At 33.2% G+C, this 12,358-nt stretch overlaps 1 long non-coding RNA gene across 3 annotated transcripts in view; it reads left to right on the plus strand.

Annotated features, from left to right (window-relative positions):
* The window catches only part of LOC119526767, a 35,372-nt gene extending 23,619 nt beyond the window's left edge, over nucleotides 1–11,753 (plus strand). For all 3 annotated transcript variants that reach the window (XR_005215254.1, XR_005215253.1, XR_005215255.1), the window contains exon 5: nucleotides 11,559–11,753. This is a non-coding gene — a long non-coding RNA (uncharacterized LOC119526767). The remainder of the gene's footprint in view (nucleotides 1–11,558) is intronic.
* The last annotated feature ends 605 nt before the right edge of the window (nucleotides 11,754–12,358 follow it).

A 12,358-nucleotide genomic window follows, 5' to 3' on the forward strand; every position in this document is an offset into this window, starting at 1 on the left:
ATACAATCAAAAGCAGATTAGATGTCATAGAAGAAAAAATTAATGAACTCAAAGAATAAGCAGTAGGCATTGTCTAAAATCAAACAAGGAGAAAAAAGACTGAAATAAAAATAGACATAGTATCAGTGAACTGTGGGCAAACTTCAAGTGGTGAAATATACATATATTGGAATGCCTGAAGGAGAGGCAAGGGGAAGAAACAGAAAAATATTTGAAAAATAGGCTAAACATCTCCCAAATCTGATGGAAATTATTAACACACAGAGATCCAAGAAATTCAAGAAACCCAAAGCCCAAGAAATGTGAAAAAGCTACATTAAGGCACATGGTAAATCAAATTGCTTAAAACCTCTGATAAAGAGGAAATTTTAAAACTATCCAGAGGATCAAAAGACACATGCAAAGAAAGACAGATAAGAATAACAGCAGACTCATTTTTGCAAATAATGTAAACCAAAGGGCAGTAGAAGAATGATATTAAAGTACTAAAAATCTGTCCACTTAGAGTTCTATACTCAGTGAAAAAATATTTTAAAAATAATGGCAAAATACAGGTGCATTCAGTCATGCAATAGCTATAAAATTTACCACCAACACACCTGCACTACAAGAAATCTTTATCTGTACCATATACCAAAAGACTGATTCCAATTGAATCATATGCTTAATGTAAAACCCAAATATACAACTTCTGGAAGAAAATGTAAGAGAAAAGTCTTTGTGACTTTGTTGGGAAAATATTTCTTAGATAAAACACCAAAAGCAGTATGTATAAAAGAAAAATATAATTTTGTGTCCTCAGAATTAAGACCTTCTCCTATTCAAAATACATTGTTAAGAGAATGAAGAGACAAGCTGCAGACTGGAAGAAAATATTTGCAAATCACATGTCTAATAAAGGGATTGTATCTAGAATATAAAAAGAATTCTCAAAAAACAACAAGAAAGCAATCAATCCAATTTTTTTAAAGTAGGTAAAAGATTTGAACATTCATATCAACATATGTATGTATATGTATATATGCATATGTATGTATATGTATATTTGAACATGCATTTATTGTTGACTAGGATGTAGAGCTACTGAAACGAACACACTGCTGATACAAATGAGAAATGGTTCAACCCTTTGGAAAACAACTTGGAAGTTTCTAAATAGTTTAACATAGGCTTGCCGTATGACCCAGGCATTCTACTATTAAGTATTTATCAAAGAGAAAATGAAATAAATTTCCATATAAAGATGTTTATATCAATGTTCATAGCTGCTTTGTTTATAATAGCCAGAAGCTGGAACCAAACCAAATGTCCATCAATGGTGAATGGATAAATAAACTGTGGTTTATTCATAAAATGGAATACTACTTAGTAATAAAAAGGGAAACTCTATAACAGAGATTGGCAACTATGGCCCTGAGCTAAATCTGGCCCATGGCCTATTTTTGTAGGGTACATCAGTGCTTTTTTTATTACATATTTAAGTGTTGTAAAAAAAAAAAAAAATGCTGCAGAGACCTCATATGGTTTACCAAGACTAAAATATTTATTATGTGGTCCTTTGCAAAAATATTTGTTGATCTCTGTACTATCAACTGGAGTAACCTGAAAATAGTAATGCTGACTGAAAGAAGTCAGGGGTAAAAGAACACATGCTGTATGATTCCATTGATAAAGAATTCTAAAGACTGTAAACTAATCTACAGTAACAGAGAAAAGATCTTTGGTTACTGGGAATCAGACACTGGAAAGTGTGGGAAGAAGAGATTACAAAGGGGAATGAAGAAATATTTGGGTGATGGATATATCATTACTTGTTTATAGTGATGATTTCCCATTTGTCTTCACATGTCAAAACATCAAATTAAGTACTCTAAATATGCATACGTTATTTTATGCCTATTATATCTCAGGTAAGTTCTTAAAAGTTATTGTAAAATGGTTATTTTATTTTTATCAATAATGGCAATAGTCACAAATGGGCTCTTTCTGTTTTCATTTTTATTTTATTTGTATACTAGATATACTTGTTTTCTACTGACTTAGTATGGCCATAAGGCTATTTGCAAAAATAAATATATGTTTTATTAGAGAAGTTCTGGGTTTACAGAGCAATCATGCATAAAATATAGGATCCCCATACACCACCCTATTATTAACACCGTGCATTGGTGTGGAAAATTTTTACAACTCATGAAAGCACTTTTTTATACTTGTACTATTAACTACAGCCCATAGTTTAAAAATAATTTTTAACATGGGAAAAGATGTGTAACCTATAAAGAAGACAAGATGAGTACTCCAGAAGCAAATCCTGATTTTCCGTTTTTTTAAATCTGTGATTTTCCCACTCTTCATCCTTAAGATCCCAGATGAAGGGAATGCCCATAAAAAGAGTCATTCTGATTTTATGGATGCAGTGCAGACCAAACCTCAAATCTCCAATGAATACTGAACCTGTCCATGTGTGGTAAACCATGAGGAACAAACATGAAAGGATTATTGGTCAAGTATCTTAAGGAACATTTTTAAAGTTCTAACATTTCATTTATAATTATGTTGCCTTATCATAGTTGAAAAAGACCCAATAAGAAAATCTAGCCTTAGAGAATTAAATGATATAAACAATGGCTATTTTATGAATCATGCCATCTTACTTGTCACTGAATTTATTAAATATGCTCATTGGTTAAGATGATTACACAATGTAGAAAGGAGGAATGGGGTGTAACCATAGACTATATTTATTGGTCAGATATTACTACAAATCATGATATCATTATGTGTTTCAAATTTGAATAAGACAAAAATTGACCTATTTGCACATATGGCATCAAGTTAATGACTCCAAAATAATCAAATGAGTCCTGAGACAAGTTTCTCAAACATTATTAGCAAACATCCATACACTCATATCAATCCATAGATTGACTTTTGATCCCATTAATGTAAATAAAACACAGTATTCTAATAGATATGGAATACATTCCCTTATTCATATAATAAAAGAATAATAATAATTCTGGTGGTGTCAACATGCTTAGTTTAAGTTGCAAACAGTAATTAACATTTCAGGTAGATTAGATAGATGATGATTAGATTAGATAGATAGACAGACAGATAGATATAGATAGATCAATCTATCTTTTGGAACCTTGGAATTTTAAATTTGGTTTCACATACATTTAACCACAACTGAGAAGATTGACCTGACTTTTCTCCCCCCCTCCCCCCCACATTTTCTCTGTTTTGGACAATAAACCATTTCTTCTCAGATACTGAAGTCATCTTTAACTTGTTTCTTCTTTTATCTGCCATATTCACTGGTCCCAGAGATTTTGAGTGTGTGTGTGTGTGTGTGTGTGTGTGTACGCGCGCGTGCATGTGTGGCAAGGGGGTGGGGGGGTATTAATGACCCTTGACTGTATCCCTATAACCATTGCCATCACACACATCCTTGTCATTTTCAATGTTTACACCATGATGTCTATCAGAGCCATAACATTGACCTAAATTCAGGATCTGCACTTTGACCTATACTGCAAAAGCCTGTCAAATTAATCTTTTGAATTCCTTCTTTAAACCTTTAAGAACTTCTTATCATTTTGTCCTAACTGATCATATACAACTGATACCTCTGTCCTACAAAGCTATTTGGATTATGACTTTTTCTTACTTAGACATTCTTAACGAAGCTATTTGGATTATGACTTTTTCCTACTTAGACATTCTTAATGCTAATACTCCAAAATTGCAATCTTTATTTCAAATGAGTGAATGAATAATTTTATTTTTCATTTTTCTATGGCTCTGGACTTCTAATCTCTCTATTCTCCCAAATTTGAAACACCTCTCCTAGTCAGATTCTAGGTGTTCCTCAAATCCTAAATTCCTATAATTCCCTTCCCAGATTATAACAGTTTAACTTAATGCTTAATCTCTGGTGGTCTCCTTTTATTTTATCAATTTCTGTTTTACCATGGGTGTTAATCTTAACTCTTCAGCAGTGTTATAAAATGTTTGAGTACAGGAGTTTACTTAATTCTCAGCCTAGAGAAAATCAAATTGATGACTTTGAACATTGTGGGATAGTTGTGAAGTACTAGGTTCTGACTGAGAATACCTGGTTTCTTGTTTTAGCTGTGCTACAATTAATAATTTACTTTTAAATGTGTTGATCATTTAATTCATCCAAAATTTTTGAGTTATTATTTTGTACTAGACATTGGAATTTCAATATTGGACAAGTTAGACTTGAGTGTTGTTCTTACAGATCTCAAAGAACAAGTAAAATTGAGAAGAGAATGCATCAAACTTAACATATGTTTAAGTTCTTACCCTGCCACTTATCTTGAGTGAATTATTTAATCTCTTTAAGTTTTTCTTTCTTCTCTCATAATGTAGGTTTAATGACACCTTCCATATATGGTTGCTATGAAGATTACATGGAAGAGTATATTCCACTGATTCCAAGAAGCCCCTTTTTTCCCTCACATTTTAAAATCTTTGAAATCAGAATATGATGTATAATAATTGATGTCTTCCAATTACATTTGGTAGTGTTTCCTACAGAAAATAAAGGTGCATCAAATTCTATGAAATATGGTAATTATGTTGAGTACTTATCACAATTACTCAATAAATAGTAGCTAACATTAGTTGCAGAGACTAGTAAAAATGGTATAAGAATAAAATATAATAAAGGAGATGTTTTGATAGCAAATACAAGTCAAGAGATGCTCCAGTTGCTATGATAGCTCATTGGAGGAGTATAACATAATCCATACTTAGGGAATCCGTGACGGCTTATTAAAGCATGTGACTTTTAAGTTCATAAGACATAGATGAATAATATTTAGTGAGGGAAAGTGTGACAAGCAAATCATCACCAAAAGAGGAAATAGCATGTGACAAGCCCAGAAGAAAAAGTGTGTCATGTTCAATGTTTAAAAAAATAAAACAGTTCAGTATTGTTAGAGTATAATGAGAAATGGAGGAAGATGGTACTAGAGAGCTAAGGATCAGGTCATAAAGGACATTTTAAGCTATTTTGGTGATTTGATATGTTATATGAAGACAATGGGAGAGATTGAAGTCTTTTGAGAAGCAGTGAAATTGTAATAGATAACTGTAGCGCTGTAGGGCTTAATTACTTAATTGCCTATTTACTAGAAACAGGATAAGGCATTAGCTTAATGTGAGTATTATGAATTTTAAAACTTTTATGAAAAAACAAAAGAACACATAAAAAAATAATATTACTCCTCAACTCTCCCTATTTCAGGACCAGCCTGTCTTTTCTGTTTCCTATATTTTCTAGAAAAGCTTTAAAATATACTTTTCAATAAGTGTAAGTATGAATGTGTTATGTATGTATGTAAATCAACCTAACTTTTTATTTTAATAAATTTTATTAAATTGCAATCCCTGGTGCAGTAGCAGAATATCAAAGACAAGGAAAGCAGACAGGAAGTCAAAGTGCCTATGGTGGCTTCTCTTTCAAGGAACTCCTTGAAATATATTTGAAAACCATTACTTTTTATTTCCCTAACTTCTCTCTAAATCAAAATTTAGCCCTGACCTCGTTTCATCTTCTGTTCCCTATAGCACTCATCTCATCATGTCCTTTGATCTCAAAATTTATTAAAGTATGTGTATACTTCTCTTTCAATTATTGTGTACATGAAAGTGTCCTAAATATGGCCATATAAAATTAAAATCACAGTTCACAAGAAGTTATACAAATGGAGAGGCACAAATATTCTGATTTTGTATTCTGTTTCCCATATCTTCTTGTTTCCCTCTTTCCAGAGTCCATGCCTAGGAACGATACAGATATAACCATGGCCAAATTTTAAATAACATGGAAAGAAGATATTGATCATCATGTCTAGCTACCTGGGTTGTTTCTAGAAGGATGCATTTTCAGACTCAAAGGATGTGATTTGCCTTTTTTTTTTTTAATTTTTTTTAAGATAATATGATTTTCTGAATGATTAAGGAAGATATAGTTAAGACCAGGTAGGGTTTTCACAGTGTCTGTGGGCTGTACCTTCTCACAAGTTTCTAAAACTAGAATGTACCCATGGAATGTAACAATTCCCATATTGCACTCAATGATTTGGTCTTTGCAAGCAGTGCAGTGCAGTCAAAGAACCACAAAATCCAGAAAGCTTGGGAGATTTGAATCTGACAGTAGCCCTAAGACCATCTGGAAATCACTTGCCACATAGAGCTTTGATTTTAATGTTTTCATGGGCTCCACACAAGTTGGGAAATCTGAACAATGATCTCAAAACCAAACAAACCAATAAACAAAGGCAAGGCTTTTGGAAACCAAACCCTTAGTGAAAGAGTAAAATAAGAGAAGAATATTTCCTGAAGTGGTTTTATTCATAAACCTGATTTCACATGATTTTTTTGGTAATAAGACTGCCTTCTTAAAGTTTACGATCTAAATATGTACCCCTCATGCCTTCTGAAAACCCTTTAACTGAGAATATAATCTAAAATGTTCCTGGATTGTTAGTACCCTCAGGAACCTAGAACACGCAAATATAAATCATCCTAAAGATCTCAGAAAATCCCATAGGTAATGAATACAAATCAACGGAATATCTAAATAGAGTAAATGAAATATAAATTGATTAAATTGAAATATTATGAGTTTTTAAAACAATTTTTGAGGCTAGGATGGTTTTCCAATAATGACATGAAACCCAAGAAACAAAATGAAAATTTGACAGCTTAACTATATAACAATTAATAATTTTTTATTATGAAAGACAGCATAAATGATTTTAAATGACAAATGACCCACTTAGAAAAGTGTTTTATAGTTTCTGACAAAGTATATACAGAACTTATAATAGCATCTAAAATCCATTAAAAAAACATGATAAAATTGAAACTAAAAAGAAAGCCTGAAAATATAGATAGTCTCTTAGATGTTAAGACAAATTATTTTATAATTCTTAATTCTGCCCAGAGGTAATCCATAAATTCAACTGTTTCTAAAAGTTATCAGTAAGATTATATATGCAAAAAGCTGAGAAATTTTGAAAAGTAAAATAAATGTGAGGAGTTATTTCACACATAACTGAATGCCAAAATATACTTTAATCTCCAAACTGTCAACACTGGCAGCATATAGTGGAGTGAATGAGATTGGGAGGAAAGGAAAAAGAGGTCTTTCTTCCTTACACTTCATACGTCTGACTTGTGCTCACATCTAGGTAGCTCTCAGATGAAAAAGCAGCATCCTTAACAGATGGCAAATGCATATTTTAGTTTTCTTCAAAAATTTTTTACTCTGTATCATAAAATTCTTTTTGTGTAATTACTCTATCTTATGAAAACATAAATTAATTGAAGTCAGGACATGACTTTTTGGGTGTTTATGTGCCTGTGTAGCCACAATGGCTTTAGCTGTTGTTTTGTTTCCATTTTTTATTGTTGCTTTACTTTTCATATTCACATAATATATTTTACCTTCCAAAACTGGCCACAGACTTGTACTGAGTCTTTCCAGTTTCCAGTTACTTTGTTGCTTTTTTTAATATTCATTTTATTGAGATATATTCACATACCATGCAGTCATACAAAACAAATCATACATTCGGTTGTTCACAGTACCATTACATAGTTGTGCATTCATCAGCAAAATCAATCCCTGACACCTTCATTAGCACAGACACAAAAATAACAAGAATAATAATTAAAGTGGAAAAGAGCAATTAAAGCAAAAAAGAACACTGGGTGCCTTTGTTTGTTTGTGTGTTTCCTTCCCCCATTTTTCTACTCATCTATCCATAAACTAGACAAAGGGGAGTGTGGTCCATATGGCTTTCCCAATCCCATTGTCACCCCTCATAAGCCACATTTTTATACAATTGTCTTCAAGATTCATGGGTTCTGGGTTGTAGTTTGATAGTTTCAGGTATCTACCACCAGCTACCCCAATTCATTAGAACCTAAAAAGGGTTGTCTATATTGTGCGTAAGACTGCCCACCAGAGTGACCTCTCAGCTCCTTTTGGAATCTCTCTGCCACTGAAGCTTGTTTCATTTCCTTTCATTTCCCCCTTTTGGTCAAGACGATGTTCTCCATCCCACGATGCTGGGTCTACATTCCTCCCCGGGAGTCATATTCCATGTTGCCAGGGAGAGTCACTCCCCTGGGTGTCTGATCCCATGTAGTGGGGAGGGCAGTGATTTCACCACCAAGTTGGCTTAGCTAGAGAGAGAGGGCCACATCTAAGCAACAAAGAGGCATTCAGGAGGAGGCTGTTAGGCACAATTATAGGGAGGCCTAGCCTCTCCTTTGCAGCAACAGTCTTCCCAAGGGCAAATCCTATGGTAGAGGGCTCAACCCATCAAACTACCAGTCCCCTATGTCTGTGAGCACATTAGCAACCATTGAAGTGGGGAAGCCCAATACCCCTGCATTCTCCACCAGCTCCTCAAGGGGGCTCTGCATATTTTTTTCCTTTTTTTTTTTAACTCTTTTTTTTTTAAATCAACTGTATAAAAAATAAAAAAAAATTAAAAACATTAAAAAAAATACCATAAAAGAACATTTCAAAGAGACCATAACAAGGGAGTAAGAAAAAGACAACTAACCTAAGATTACTTTATTTCCAACATGTTCCTATTCTACCCCAAGAAAGTAACCTAATATAGCAACATTTCTGTGAACTTGTTCCTACTATACCCGTCAGAAATTAACAGAACATAATCATTCCTGGGCATTCCCAGAATGTTAAATTTACCCACGATAGCTTATCTGTTCTTATTGGATTATCGTTCCCCCTTCCTTAATTGCTCTCTATTGCTAGTTCCCCTACATTCTACATTACAAACCATTTGTTTTACATTTTTCAAAGTTCACATTAGTGGTAGCATATAATATTTCTCTTTTTGTGCCTGGCTTATTTCGCTCAGCATTACGTCTTCAAGGTTCATCCATGTTGTCATATGTTTCACAACATCATTCCTTCTACCTGCTGCGTAGTAGTCCATCATGTGTATACACCATACTTTATTTATCCACTCATCTGTGGAAGGACATTTGGGCTGTTTCCATCTCTTGGCAGTTGTGAATAATGCTGCTACTATCATTGGCTTGCAGATATCTGTTCGTGTCACTGCTTTCTGATCTTCCGGGTATATACCGAGAAGTACAATCGCTGGATCAAAGGGTAACTCTATATCTAGTTTTCTAAGGAACTGCCAGACTGACTTCCAGAGTGGCTGAACAATTATACAGTCCCACCAACAATGAATGAGAGTCCCAATTTCTCCACATCCCCTCCAGCATTTGTAGTTTCCTGTTTGTTTAATGGCAGCCATTCTAATTGGTGTGAGATGGTATCTCATTGTGGGCTTAATTTGCAACTCTCTAATAGCTAGGGAAGCTGAACATTTTTTCATGTGTTTCTTGGGCATTTGTATTTCCTCTTCAGAGAACTGTCTTTTCATATCTTTTGCCCATTTTATAATTGGACTGTCTGTACTATCGTCATTGAGTTGTAGGATTTCTTTACATATGCAAGATATCAGTCTTTTGTCAGATACATGGTTTCCAAAAATTTTTTTCCCAATGAGTTGGCTGCCTTTTTACCTTTTTTGACAAATTTCTTTGAGGTACAGGAGCTTCTAAGCTTGAGGAGTTCCCATTTATCTATTTTTTCTTTTGTTGCTTGTGCTTTGGGTGTAAAGTCTGGGAAGTGGCTGCCTAATACAAGGTCTTGAAGATGTTTCCCTACATTATCTTCTAGGAGTTTTATGGTACTTTCTTTTATATTGAGATCTTTGATCCACTTTGAGTTAATTTTTGTTTAGGGTATGAGGTAGGGCTCCTCTTTCATTCTTTTGGCTGTGGATATCCAACTGTCCCAGCCCCATTTGTTGAAAAGACTGTTATGACCCAGTTCAGTGACTTTGGGGGCCTTATTAAAGATCATTTGACCATAGATCTGGGGGTCTATCCCCGAATTCTCAATTCGATTCCATCGATCAATATGTCTATCTTTGTGCCAGTGCCATGCTGTTTTGACAACTGTGGCTTTATAATAAGCTTCAAAGTCAGGGAGTGTAAGTCCTCCCACTTTGTTTTTCTTCATTGCTTTTAAAAACAAGTTTTTAGATCCCTTTTTCTTTTAAGCAATCATTGCCAATCATGACAGAGTAGGTGTTAAAATAATTAAATATACACACGTTTTATATCTGTGTGTATGTTAATGAATATGTATCTATGTATGTGTGTATGTGTGTGTGTTTTTGGTATGTGTATGATTATACATTGATAGATATGGCTATATGATATAAAAGTTTTGAAAGTTCAAATGTTCTGTCATCCTCTGTTTACGCTGAACTTTTCTAGGTGGTTCCCCAAACCTGCAGCCAATGCTCATTTTTTTTACTTATCAATCATTTTTTGCCATATTTCTCCACTTTTCATTTTCATTCAGAAAATTTCCAGCACAGAGATATCTGTACTTAAAGCAGATCTGAAAGTGTAAAACTACAGATCTGAACTGACGAGTTCTGTTTTTCAAACTGGATGCTCAAATGTTTTCTCTGAGGCTGTGAAAATCCTAAAATTATTCTCTTTCATTCATATATTAATCTAATATATTCAGGTTTAAAAGGGGATTTCTTCCTAATCATGAAAACAGAAAGCCATGTTCTGCCACAGGACCTAAATCATACTTTGGATTTATGTTTAAGATCCTATTCAGACCAAGTGCAGCTGTCTGTAACGGTTGAGGGCATATAGGGAAAAAAACTGAGGTTGACATCTGAAATAAAAGATGTCTTCATGCCAGGAACAAGGAAAATGAAGTTAAGATTTGGTATAACACAGTTTTTCAGTAGTTCATTCATGATACGGAATGAGAAATTGAGTTATTATATTATAAAATATAATTTAGGCCCTGCAGTCTCAAAAGTCCTGGACCATAGCAGACAGCACCACATTTACAGTGTAATCAGATATTTTGTTTCAGCAAAATATCATCTCCTCTGGTAGATTAATATTATTAATTTTAATTCAATTTTGACTATTAGCTATTTTTATATTTATTTTGTAATTTTGCTTTGTTTTTTCTCAATTTTTAAAGCTATAGGAGGAGCTTATAGTAAGTTTTAGAATTACACATGTTCAAATAAAGTTAATATAAAAATGATTTGGGGGACGATCCTCAAGAAATTCCTTTCAACTAGATTTATAGTTATACCTAACTTTAAGAAACACTGATTAGGTGATTCCTTAACATATTAGTGTCTCTCCAATCAACTATCAAGCTCTACTTAACATTTCATCCCCTACTCCTAAGAATGTAGGGGACCCACGCAGCATGTTGCATTACCTGATGGAAGGTGGTAGATGATCCTAATTGCTTCTGCAAAGATTGAAGGCTGTTCCTAAAAGCTTTCCCTTCAATAGCATTGATTTTATTTTTTAACCACTGCAAGCATGCTCTGTAACAATATGGTTTTTAAAATTAAGTAGGTTTTTTAAAGAATTGCCTTCTATAATATCTCTTTTTTCTTTCACAGGGTGAAAAAAGAAATGGGCAAAGGCATTGTTGCAGGCAATGTTCAGAAAAGAATGAAAAGGATCAAGGATTAAGAAATGGAATATGTCTTTCCTTGTTAAAAATCAGTAAAATGGACCATTGTGAATTCAATTTTTTAGAGATTTCTCATATTAATGATTTTATTTGCTTAGAATAAAGGTTTGTGTAGAGTTGGAAAGAAATATTTTAATATTTAATTTTAAGTATTTTAAATTTTATCTCATTTTAAACATCATCTATATTCAGCTAAACCTTTAATTAAAATTCTAAAATTATAAAGCTAATGAATTCCATGGGACAAAAATTTTTAATCCATGGTTTCAAGTTTTCTGGATTTCTGGGGTTACCAAATTTTACTTTTGCAAATTAAAGACAATAAAAAATGACTATCATCATCTATAAAAACCATTGTCATCATTTAACCCAAAAACATAGTGAGCAAAAATAAATTCTATGAATAAAATTTATATAAAGAATCCCTCTTGTCTACTAAAAACTTTTGAGGGTCTTTTGTAGTAAATAGTCCTCACCCAAATCATACAGTTGTTTTACAGATTCTAAGAATGTTTTCTTAATCAAAATTACCAGAATGCACAAAGAAGGTGTCTGTTGGCCACTTTTCTCACAGGGTTGATGAAAGGCCTATTAACTCCTCTGCTTGGGTATAATCTTAATGATTTTAGATTAAATGTTAGAAGACCCTGTAAACTCTTTTGACATTTTTCAATGCACCATATTTTAATATGAAAATATGATATGTTGTAACCTAATGTAATATAA

This window comes from Choloepus didactylus, chromosome 1, assembly GCF_015220235.1.
Source record: "Choloepus didactylus isolate mChoDid1 chromosome 1, mChoDid1.pri, whole genome shotgun sequence".
Lineage (NCBI taxonomy): Eukaryota > Metazoa > Chordata > Mammalia > Pilosa > Megalonychidae > Choloepus > Choloepus didactylus.